A 12672-nucleotide genomic window follows, 5' to 3' on the forward strand; every position below is an offset into this window, starting at 1 on the left:
AAGCTGAAGCTCTGATACTTTGGCCATCTGATGCAAAGAACTGACTCACTGGAAAAGACCCTGATGCTGGGAAAGATTGAAAGTAGGAGGAGAAGGGGACAACAGAGGATGAGATGGTTGGATGGCATCACAGACTCAATGGACATGAGTTTGAGCAGGCCCCGGGAGTTGGTGATGGACAGGGAAGCCTGGCATGCTTCAGTTAATGGGGTTGCAAAGAGTCGGACATGACTGAGCAACTCAACTGAAATTGGATAGAACGAAGAAATTGGAAAGAACGAAGTAAAAAACTGTCTTTATTTACAGATGACATGATTCTGTATGTAGAAAATCCTAAGGAATCTATCAAAAAACAAACATGCAAGCAAACAAACTCAAACTCCTACGGCTAATACAGTCATGACTAATACTCTAATTTTCAAATGAGCGAAGAATTTGAATAGACGTTTCACCAGAAAAGACTTCCAAAAGCCTATTAAGCACACACACACAAAAAAATGCTAGTTGTTTCAGGAGCTACTGAATAGCACAGGGCACTCTTCTCAACACACTGTAATAACTTATATGGGAAAAGAATCTAAAAACAAATGGATACATGTATATGAATAACTCATTCACTTTGCTGTACAGTTGCAACTAGTGCAAATTATAAATCAACTATACTCCAAAATTTTTTAAATAAATGAAACTGAAAAAAAATAAAGTTTTAGGATGCTTAACTTTGGTTTTTGGTTCCTATAAACTTTCCCAATGATCCTCTTTAATGTCATGAACAAAGGTGTCCTGTTCCCGTTCACATTCTTCAGCCCTGGGACTACCAAGACCAAAACCAGCATTCTCCACAAGCTCTGTTCTTTCTCACTTGAATTCTGTTGCCCAGAGGGCTGAGCACCAATCCCAAGGGAGGGTATGGCTTTGGAGGAGAAAGGCTAACCAGGGCTATTGTCTGTGGCTGCCCATGCCATGCCCTCTCACTGGGGAACATACTGAAGTGATATAATCACAACTCTTAGATGAACCTCAGAAACTATCTACTTTCAGTGAATTCACAAGCATTCCCTCCAACCTTCTAAATAAGTCTTCCTCCCTTTTCTCTCTGGCTATGCCTCCTTCTTCTCGAGACCATTGACAGAAGATGTGCAAGCCTGAGTTTGAAACCTCATATACTACCTCACAAACCACGTGGTCTAGAAGTTCTGGGACTCAATGAGCTTATCAGTGAAGGAAGAATGGAACAAAGTCAGTGGTTCTTAACCCTAGCTGCGTATGAAAAACACTGGAGGAGTGTTTAAAAATTACTGATGTCCTGGCTACACTCCCAGATACTTGTGTCAAAATCTGAGTGGTAGGAGGCAGGCCTTAGTGTTGTTAGAAGATCCCCAAGGTGATTCCCATTGCAGCCAAGGCTCAGAATCATTGATCTGTGTGATCATTAAGGGTTCTTGAAGCTCTTTCTCTGATCTATATTTTCCTTGGCTTCCCCATCTGCCCCCCTGACCACCATTACAAGGCCAAGGTAAGTAGCAGTCTGTGACTGGCCAGTACCCAGGGAGTGAATCCACTCAGTTTGACAAGGACCACATCTGGCCCGGCTGCTGAAGAACCAGTAAGTATTAAAAGTGTATTTTTGAGCAAGTAAGGAAAACCAACTTTCATGGATGCATTTAAGACCTTGCCTTTAGTATCTCCTTAATCATCTGTCCCCAGCCTTTTTGGCATCAGGGACCTGATTTGTGGAAAACAAATTTTCCATGGATGGGTGGACAGTGGATGGTTTCAGAATGATTCAAGTGTATAACATTTATAGGACACTTTATTATTATTACATCAGCTCCAGTTCAGATCATCAGGCATTAGACCCTGGACATTGGGGACCTCTGCCTTAAATGAAGAAGAACTACCACTTTATGGGGATCAGGAGTTATATCTCTTAAAGACATTGTCCAGAAGTCTCCAAATACTACAGAAAGGCAACAATGGGCTGTTTTCTCATCTTTCGTTTCTGCCCAGTGAAGTGAAGCAAGGGGAGGGTACATTGGCTTTGCAAAACGAAGACTATTTTTAAATATTAATTTGACTTTTTGGGTTGATCAGATGTCAACATTAGGCAACAGAATCCTGTGAAATTTGAGGAAGCTAAATTATATGGAAATCTTTAGCTATCTTTTCTATGGATTTAGAAATTACCCGTTATTCTTTATGTTATGAATAATCCCCAGATCTGTAAAACAAAGAATGTAAAGACAAAGTGTGAAAGCTTCAAGTTGCCTTCTTCCTGGAATTCCCTGGAGGTTCAGGGAAGACTCTGTGCTTTCACTGCTGAGGGCTTGTTGGGGAACTAAGATCCCATAGGCTGTGCAGCACAGCCAAATAAATAAAAATAAATACAATAAAACAAACTGCCTTCTTCCCATTTTAGCCAAAATGATTCTAAACTTCCTATGATGTTCTCCACCTCAGCACAGGGCACCATCTAAAAACCCTAAAGTATCCTCAACCCTGCTCTTTCATGCTTATATGCCTAGTTCAGTTCAGTTCAGTCGCTCAGTCGTGTCTGACTCTTTGTGACCCCATGAATCACAGCATGCCAGGCCTCCCTGTCCATCACCAACTCCCAGAGTTCACTCAGAGTCATGTCCATCGAGTCAGTGATGCCATCCAGCCGTTTCATCCTCTGTCGTCCCCTTCTCCTCCTGCCCCCAATCCCTCCCAGCATCAGAGTCTTTTCCAATGAGTCAGCTCTTCGCATGAGGTGGCCAAAGTACTGGAGTTTCAGCTTTAGCATCATTCCTTCTTAAGAAATCCCAGGGCTGATCTCCTTCAGAATGGACTGGTTTGATCTCCTTGCAGTCCAAGGGATTCTCAACAGTCTTCTCCAACACCACAGTTCAAAAGCATCAATTCTTCGGCACTCAGCCTTCTTCACAGTCCAACTCTCACATCCATACATGACCACAGGAAAAACCATAGCCTTGACTAGATGGACCTTTGTTGGCAAAGCAATATCTCTGCTTTTCAATATGCTATCTAGGTTGGTCATAACTTTCCTTACAATGAGTAAGTGTCTTTTAATTTCATGGCTGCACTTACCATCTGCAGTGATTTTGGAGCCCAAAAAAATAAAGTCTGATGGGACCAGATGCCATGATCTTCGTTTTCTGAATGTTGAGCTTTAAGCCAACAATTTCACTCTCCACTTTCACTTTCATCAAGAGGCTTTTGAGTTCCTCTTCACTTTCTGCCATAAGGGTGGTGTCATCTGCATATCTGAGGTTATTGATATTTCTCCCGGCAATCTTGATTCCAGCTTGTGCTTCTTCCAGCCCAGCGTTTCTCATGATGGACTCTGCATATAAGTTAAATAAGCAGGGTGACAATATACAGCCTTGACATACTCCTTTTCCTATTTGGAACCAGTCTGTTGTTCCATGTCCAGTTCTAACTGTTGCTTCCTGACCTGCATACAGATTTCTCAAGAGGCAGGTCAGGTGGTCTGGTATTCCCATCTCTTTCAGAATTTTCCACAGTTTATTGTGATCCACACAGTCAAAGGCTTTGGCATAGTCAATAAAGCAGAAATAGATGTTTTTCTGGAACTCTCTTGCTTTTTCCATGATACAGCAGATGTTGGCAATTTGATCTCTGGTTCCTCTGCCTTTTCTAAAACAAGCTTGAACATCAGGAAGTTCACGGTTCACATATTGCTGAAGCCTGCCTTGGAGAATTTTGAGCATTACTTTACTAGCATGTGAGATGAGTGCAATTGTGTGGTAGTTTGAGCATTCTTTGGCATTGCCTTTCTTTGGGATCGGAATGGAAACTGACCTTTTCCAGTCCTGTGGCCACTGCTGAGTTTTCCAAATTTGCTGGCATATTGAGTGCAGCACTTTCACGGCATCATCTTTCAGGCTTTGAAATAGATCAACTGGAATTCCATCACCTCCACTAGCTTTGTTCGTAGTGAAGCTTCCTAAGGCCCACTTGACTTCACATTCCAGGATGTTTGGCTCTAGGTCAGTGATCACACCATCGTGATTATCTGGGACAGGAAGATCTTTTTTGTACAGTTCTTCTGTGTATTCTTGCCACCTCTTCTTGATATCTTCTGCTTCTGTTAGGTCCATACCATTTCTGTCCTTTATCGAGCCCATCTTTGCATGAAATGTTCCCTTGGTATCTCTAATTTTCTTGAAGAGATCTCTAGTCTTTCCCATTCTGTTGTTTTCCTCTATTTCTTTGCATTGATCGCTGAAAAAGGCTTTCTTTTTTTTTTTTTTTTTTTTTTTGAAGAAGGCTTTCTTATCTCTTCTTGCTATTCTTTGGAAGTCTGCATTCAGATATTTATATCTTTCCTTTTCTCCTTTGCTTTTCGCTTCTCTTCTTTTCACAGCTATTTGTAAGGCCTCCGCAGACAGCCATTTTGCTTTTTTGCATTTCTTTTCCATGGGGATGGTCTTGATTCCTGTCTCCTGTACAATGTCACGAACCTCATTCCATAGCTCATCAGGCACTCTATCTATCAGATCTAGGCCCTTAAATCTATTTCTCACTTCCACTGTATAATCATAAGGGATTTGATTTAGGTCATACCTGAATGGTCTAGTGGTTTTCCCTACTTTCTTCAATTTAAGTCTGAATTTGGTAATAAGGAGCTCACGATCTGAGCCACAGTCAACTCTTGGTCTTGTTTTTTTATATGCCTAAGTCGTCAACAAATCCTGTTGGCAAGACTCCATGATATAGCCCCAGTCTGACCTTTTCTCACCATTCTTTTTTAAGCACATCTCTTTCTTCGATCTGGTTCAACACCCATTTTCTTTGTTGTTGTTGTTCAATCGCTAAATTGTGTCTCACTCTTTGAGACCCCATGGACTTAGCATACCAGTCTCCTCTGTCTTCCACTATCTCCCAGAGTTTGCTCAAACTCATGTCCATTGAGTTGGTGATTCCATCCAACCATCTCATCCTCTGTCGTCCCCTTCTCCTCCTGCCCTCAACCTTTCCCAGCATCAGGGTCTTTCCCAATGAGTCAGCTCTTTGCATCAGGTGGTCAAACATGGGAGCTTCAGCATCAGTCCTTCCAATGAATATTCAGGCTCAATGTCCTTTAGAATTGACCCATTTGCTTTGTGACCCACAAAAGGAGGGTGCTGGCCTAGCTAACCTCTGAGGTGCCTGCTAGACCCCAGAGTCTACTGCCTAATCACAGAGGGGAGTGGACACTGAGCAAGTGTGCACCGTGTGCCAGGTGCTCTACCTTTGTTATTCATTCATTCTTCTACCAGTGCAGTGAGGCAGGTATCACTATCCCCCACTGAAGAGATGAGGCAACTGAGACTGATGCTTCTGATTGCCAAACCAGGGCCTCCACCACTTGCCTCCTCATTAACCAGGCCTGATTTTGTTGGGGATGACAATGAGCCCAGGTCCTAGTGAATCATCAAGTCAAGATTAGTCACAACCAGTTTTGGTGACCATGTGCTGTTTTACTCATGGTTGGTACTGATGCAGGCATGAGAGATACAAAGACAAGACTGTTGAGGGTTCCTGGGAAAGTGTTTTCTCCTTCATGAGAGAAAAAGGAGTAGAAGAGAAAGCCCTCTATGCCTCACTCCTGCTGCTTCAGGCTTTGGATATTATCAGGAAAAGAAGTGAGGCTGGAGGCGTAGTCAGTCTATGGCAAGCAAGAGGCAGAGATGGGACGCATCTAAGGATGCAGGAGGAAAGGATACGTTTGGTCGTTGATGGTCTCATTGAGGCTGGTATGCCTATCTCTGGGCTTTTTCTCCAGCAAATCACAAATATCCTTATGAATGAAGCCATGCAAGTTGAAAATCCTGTCACATGGAACTCAATGCATCCTGACACAGAAGTAACTTGCCAAGGAAATGCAGCTAGGAAGTGGCAGCACCAGGCTGCAAAGCCGAATCTGTCTCTGAAACTACATACTTTTTAAACATGATTTCTTGTTATCTGTTTCTCTTTTTCAACATTCTATAAGCTCTATGAATGTGAGGGAGCTTATACTTTTTTTTACTTGCTATTGTGGTCTGGGCAGCTAGCGTGGTGCCTGGCATTTAATAGGTAGTTAATAAATATACATGAAAAGAATAAATTACTTAAAGTATAACAGAGAGGGAAAGGAAGGTAAAAGAAGTGGAGACAAGTGCAACAACTCTTTTAAAAAGACTGGCTTAGAGGAGAGAGAATAAGTGATGGTTACAAAGGACAAAGAGAACAACGAGACTGTTAATATGACAGATGGGAGAAAAGGATGGGAGATACATAGGATTTTCAAATCAAGACTGTCTATGGCCAACCCCAGGTGGCATAATTTACATGGCATTACATGTGGATGACACCTCCTATGGCTGTGTGATGCAGCAGCCCAGCTGCGTATAAGAAAGAAGCAATTACTGATGGAAATAAAGATAGAGCCAAGGCTTAGAGCACAGGTTAGCCCTAATTGGGGTACTCATTCTTTGAGATTGGACAAACAAATATATTAGGGATAAAGTGAAAGGCAGGAAATAAGAACAGTTTTTGCCAAACAACCTAATTTTTTGGTTCCACAGGAGATGAAGCCACCTGACTATGAGGGAGCTGGGTTGTGTGAAAAGCTTAAGGAAAGTGAAGAGGATTTGGAAGGGAAGGGGAAATTGACTAAAGACAAGTAAAAGGATGTAACTAAACCCCGAGCTACTCTTCAAGGATCATGGACCTGGTCCAGCACCAACAGAGGGCCCTGGCAGACCTGGGATCATCACAGAGAAAGGAAAGGAGGCACCAGGATTAAGTGGTGAAGGCTAGAAGGGTGTCTTCCATCACAATCTCTGATCTACAAATGGTTTCAAAACTAATTTTAAAGTTATGGTGCGCTGGGAGGGCTCAGGGGGATGGTATGGGGAGGTTGGGAGGGAGGAGGGTTCAGGATGGGGAGCATGTGTATATCTGAAATTAAAAATTATAAAAAAAAAAAAAAAAGCAGGGTGACAACATACAGCCTTGACATACTCCTTTCCCAATTTGGAAACAGTGTGTTGTTCCATGTCCAGTTCTGTTGCTCCTTGACCTGCATACAGATTTCTCAGGAGGCAGGTCAGGTGGTCTGGTATTCCCATCTTTTGAAGAATTTTCCACAGTCTGTTGTGATCCACACAGTCAAAGGTTTTGGCATATTCAATAAAGCAGAAGTAGATGTGTGTTTTTTTGGAAAAAAAAAAAATAAAGTTATCAGGACTCAGAAAGCATTGTCCTATTGGAATTATTGTTTATACTGGTTCAGTTCTCCAGCAAGCAACCTGCCAAAGCCCATTTATCCTTTAAGGTCCCTGAAGTCCTGAGCTAATGCTGTATTAATACTTGAATGTCACCTCTCATGACTGTGAATTAACAATCTTTTAAGGGAAGGGAAAAGGTATTATTCCAAGTTACAGAACAGTAAGCCAGGAACACTTCTGCCCACTATCCATCGCTGAGTCTCTCCCACAGTATTCCTGCCTAACGTGTAGTGAGAGTTTTGGTCAGGCCCAGCCCCTTTGGTAGAACGAAGCCTCTATGCACCCAGAACTTGTTAGTTGCATTCACTGACCAGGCACTGGACGGTATGCATTTGTAAAGGGACCAAGAGCTCCCCCAGGAGTTCTGAATTGCACACTACAGACAACGCCCTCACTCAGGCTTGGGGGAATGCACTGTTGGAGAAGGGTACACTCTCAGGCAAATCTCTCTTTGGTGGAGAGGTCATTTCTATGTCATAATGCTTGACCAATGAAAGGGTCTTTAGAGTTTGACCTAGCAGTTCTGTTGCTAAAAATCTACCTTATTAAAATACCTGCACAATTTTAAATTTTAAACTAACTTTTAAAGGATATTAGGTACTGTAAATACGTCAGTGCATCATAAATTAACTATAAATAGATTAGTCTCCCAGTGAAAATACCAAAGGACCTTTTCTTTTTCTTTCTTTTTTTTTTAAATCTAACAAGCTGATTCTAAAGTTCACATGGAAAAATAAACATACTAGAAAAATCAAAAGTTTTCTGAAAATGAGAAGAAATGAGAGAGACAAACCCTAGCAGATATTAAAACGCACTGTTAAAACTACAATAATTAAGTCAACTATACTCCAATAGAAATTTATTTAAAAAACTATAATAATTAACAGAATTACCTGGAGAGTAACCTGTGAACAGACATGCAGTTCAATTCAATAGGCAAGAGCCCAGAAATAAACACAAATGCTTGTGAAAAATTGCTATTGGATCAAGGATGTCCGTTCAAGCCAGTGGGGAACGGCATTGGAACAACTGGGTTGTCAGGGAGCAAAAAAGAACTGAATCTCTCATCTGATCCCTATACCTAATAAATTTCAGATGACTCTAGATATAAACAAAAAGAGAAAAACTCTAAAAGTATTAGGATAAAGTACGAGAGAATATCTTATAATAAAGGAATGGAGGCAAGTCAGAAATAGAGACAAAGATGTAGAGAACAAACATCTGGACGCTAGGGGGTGAGGGGGGTTGGGACAAGTTAGGAGACTGGAATTGATATGCATACACTAATATGTATAAATAGATAATTAATGAGAATGTGCTCAGTGCTCTGTGGTGACCTAAATGGGAAGGAAATCCAAAAGAGAGGGGATATGTGTATTCATACAGATGATTCATTTCACTGTACAGTAGAAACTAACACAACATTGTTAATTATACCTCAATTAAAAAAAAAAAAAAAAAGGAATCAGGGGTTTTCCTGGTGGTCCAGTGGTTCAGACTCCGAGCTCCCAAGGAAGGGGGCCTGGGGCTCAATTCCTCATCAGAGAACTAGATCTCGAATATTGCAACTAAAAATCCCACAGGCCACAAAGAAGACCTGGCACAGCCAAATACATTTAAAAAATATATATCCATTACAAAGTTCTTCCTTTCTTAAAAATTTAAAAGGAATGCAGAGTAGGACTCAGTCATTTCTGGGGGTCATTAATCTACCCACCACTAAGCTGATGCCTCTTCTGTCCCAGCCACCAAGGATACAGCAGGACCACAGACACACGACCCTGGCCTGATAGAGTTCACATCCCCTCTGGGGGTCGGGGGAAGGGAGACAATAAACACAAATAAAATAAATCCTGTGCAATGGTGATTAGTTCTATGGAAAGGAGCAGAGCAAGAAAGGATTCAAAGGCAAGTTGAAGCTTGGTGGAGGGATTTAGAGCCAGGAAGCTTCCTGGGTGGCTCAATGGTAAAGAACCCACCTGCCAATATAGGAGGCTTGGGCTTAATCCCTGGGTCAGGAAGATCCGCTGGAGAAGGAAATGGCAACCTACTCCAGAATTCCTGCTGGGAAATCCCATGGACAGAGGAGCCTGGTGGGCTCGTCTGTGGGGTCGCAAAGAGTCAGACACCACTGAGCAACTAAGCATGCACACACAGCCCTCACTGGTGTGAAGATCTGGAGAAGGTGAGGGAGCTGCTGTGCACACACCTGGGGAAGAGCATTTCAGGTGGAGGGACAGCAAGTGCAAAGGCCTGGAGGCTACTGTGCATCTAATACGTTCATAGGGCAGAAGGTGACCAGTGTAACTGGGGGAGGGTCAGAGAGACGTGAAGGAAAAAGGCCAGAGACAGTGGGGAATCTTTTTCCTCCAAGTAAGATAGAGCCTCTGGATGAATCTGAGCAGAGATGTAACAAGATCTGCCTCCTAAAATTCTATTCAAATGCAAGGGAGGAAGCGAAGACGCTATCATGGTAATTGTGGTAGAGAGTAATAACGTGGTTCATGGTATATCAGTGGAGGTAAAGAGAAGCAATTTGATTTTATGATATGACAGGATATGACACATATGCTAGCCAGGTCTACAGACAGTTTGTAGGGTGTGAGAGAAATGGATAAGTCAAGGATGACCCTAAAGCTTTGAGGTCTGAGCATTGGAAAGATGGAGCTGCCATCACTGGAGAAAGAGGTTCATGAGAGAAGCAGATTGGAGGGTGATAATTAGTTCAGTCTTGGAATATTAATCTTGAGAGTCTATGTTAATATTAATAAATGTTAATAAAAATGTTAATTTTGAGACTTCCAAGTAGAGCTACTGAATGGGCAGTTGTAAATCCAAATCTTGAGTTCAGAAAAGAAGGCTAATTAGAGATACAAACTGGGAGTCAGAGAAATGGCATTTAAAAACATGCAATAGGAGAGGGTGAGGAGAAAAGGGAACCCTCTTACACTGTTGGTGGGAATGCAAACTAGTACCTCCACTAAGGAGAAGAGTGTGGAGATTCCTTAAAAAACTGGAAACAGAACTGCCTTATGACCCAGCAATCCCACTGCTGGGCATGCACACCGAGGAAACCAGAATTGAAAGAGACATGTGTACCCCAATGTTCATCACAGCACTGTTTATAATAGCCAGGACATGGAAGCAACCTAGATGTCCATCGGCAGATGAATGGATAAGAAAGCTATGGTACATATACACAATGGAGTATTACTCAGCCATTAAAAAGAAAACATTTGAATCAGTTCTAATGAGGTGGATGAAACTGGAGCCTATTATACAGAGTGAAGTAAGCCAGAAAGAAAAATACCAATACAGTATACTAACGCATATATATGGAATTTAGAAAGATGGTAACAATAACCCTGTATGCGAGACAGCAAAAGAGACACAGATGTATAGAACAGTCTTTTGGACTCTGTGGGAGAGAGCGAGGGTGAGATGATTTGGGAGAATGGCATTGAAACATGTATAATATCATATAAGAAACGAATAAGTCCAGGTTTGATGCAGGATACTGGATGCTTGGGGCTGGTGCACTGGGATGACCCAGAGGGATGGTATGGGGAGGGAGGTGGGAGGAGGGTTCAGGATGGGGAACACGTGTACACCCGTGGCGGATTCATGTTGATGTATGGCAAAACCAATACAATATTGTAAAGTAATTAGCCTCCAATTAAAATAAATAAATTAAAAATAAAAGCACGCAATAGGGACCTCTCTGGTGGTTCAGGGGCTATGACTGAGTCCCCAGTGTAGGAGGCTCAGGTTTGGTCCCTTGTCAGGGAAATAGATCCCACACGCTGCAACTAAGAGTTTGCACGCTGCAACTAAAAACCTGCCACAGCCAAATACATAAATAAATATCTTTTAAATAAAACAAATAAATAAAAACACAAGCTTGAACAATGGGCCACCCATTGGCAAAGCAAATGTCTGAACCCAGATCTTGCTCCTGCCTTTCTACATTGGAGATTTGAGGTGGAGAACTGGCTATTTTCCTTATCCTTTGTCTTGCTTAGAACAATTCATTTCTATTTTTCTTTTTTTTTTTAGTAGGAAAGTATTTCATGTTAAATTTAGAAGCCAAAAACCAGATAATAAACACCAAAAAGGTAAATAACCTCTAATCTTATTAAGCATAATCACTCTTAGCCATTTGATAGATTTCCTTTCAGACTCTTGATGATGTCTATATTTTGTATGCCGCATGATGCCCAAAAAGTATTAGTTAGTTTTACTTTTTAATAAAGAAATATGGGGCTTCTTTGATGGCTCAGTAGTAAAGAATTCACCTGCCAGGCAGGAGATGTGGGTTCGATCTCTGGGTCAGGAAGATCCCCAGGAGAAGGAAATGGTAACCCACTCTAGTATTGGTGCCTGGGAGATCCCATGGACAGAGGAGCCTGGTGGGCTAGAGTCCAGGGGGTGGCAAAACAGTTCGACATGACTTAGCAACTAAACAACAACAAAGAAATATGAGAAAGGAAACGCAGTGCCCCTTGGGAGAGTCACCTAGCAAATATCCATCCATGAAATAGCGTCACTATCCGATTGCAGGCTCTCTGCCAAAGATGCTTCATTTTGCAGAAGTGCCTCGCCCTAGGCTGTGCGACCACTCAGCTCTGCCGTCTACAGAGCACGCAAGGAGCCTAGTTCTCTGATGTGCAGCTGTGGCACCGGGTGGATAAACACATAAATGGGCACTTGGTTGGTGTGACTGTCTTATGGTTAACGTGCCTCACCACCACAGGACTTCCGCCCACAGTTGGGTGAGAGGCTGGTTCTGTGGCAGTAGGAAATTTACTTCCTTATACAAACTGTTAGGTTCAGGAAAAGTTATTCAGCAGTGGTGTCATAGTGCAAAGACAAAACCCATGGGAATTCATTTTGTCTTTTTAGTTCCCAGAACATCTCATTCAGAGAGGAACTGTCATCTTTCTATTCCTGACCTGGTACAAGGCTCAGAGCTAATGACCTGCCTGCATTTTGCCTGAAATCTTTGAAAATGTGAGACCCAAAGAGAGAGCAGCTGCTCCAAATACTGATTTGCAAAGGGAGTAGAGGGTGTGGGGCAAAACCTGCTGGCCCCTCTCCTACCCTAACCCTCCCCACTCCCTCCCCCATCCTTCCAGCTGCTCCTGCCAGGACAAGCTGAATCTGTGACATGACCACAGGGGCCCCAGAGTCAAGGATTTTATCACCATGGAGGTCAGTGATCTCTTGCCACAATGCCCGCAGGACACTTAGCCTCACTCAATCCTGCTAGAGGCCGGCAGGATGTGCTGGTAAAAGCACAGGTTTTAAAAGCAATACACCTGGGCTTAAATACCACCTTGATCAAGTTACTTAATCCCAGACTGTTTTCACACCTGCAAAATTGGCATGATAA

Source organism: Bos grunniens, chromosome 2, assembly GCF_055505025.1.
Source record: "Bos grunniens cultivar Pamir isolate PY7600 chromosome 2, Bosgru_T2T1.0, whole genome shotgun sequence".
Classification (NCBI taxonomy): Eukaryota; Metazoa; Chordata; class Mammalia; order Artiodactyla; family Bovidae; genus Bos; species Bos grunniens.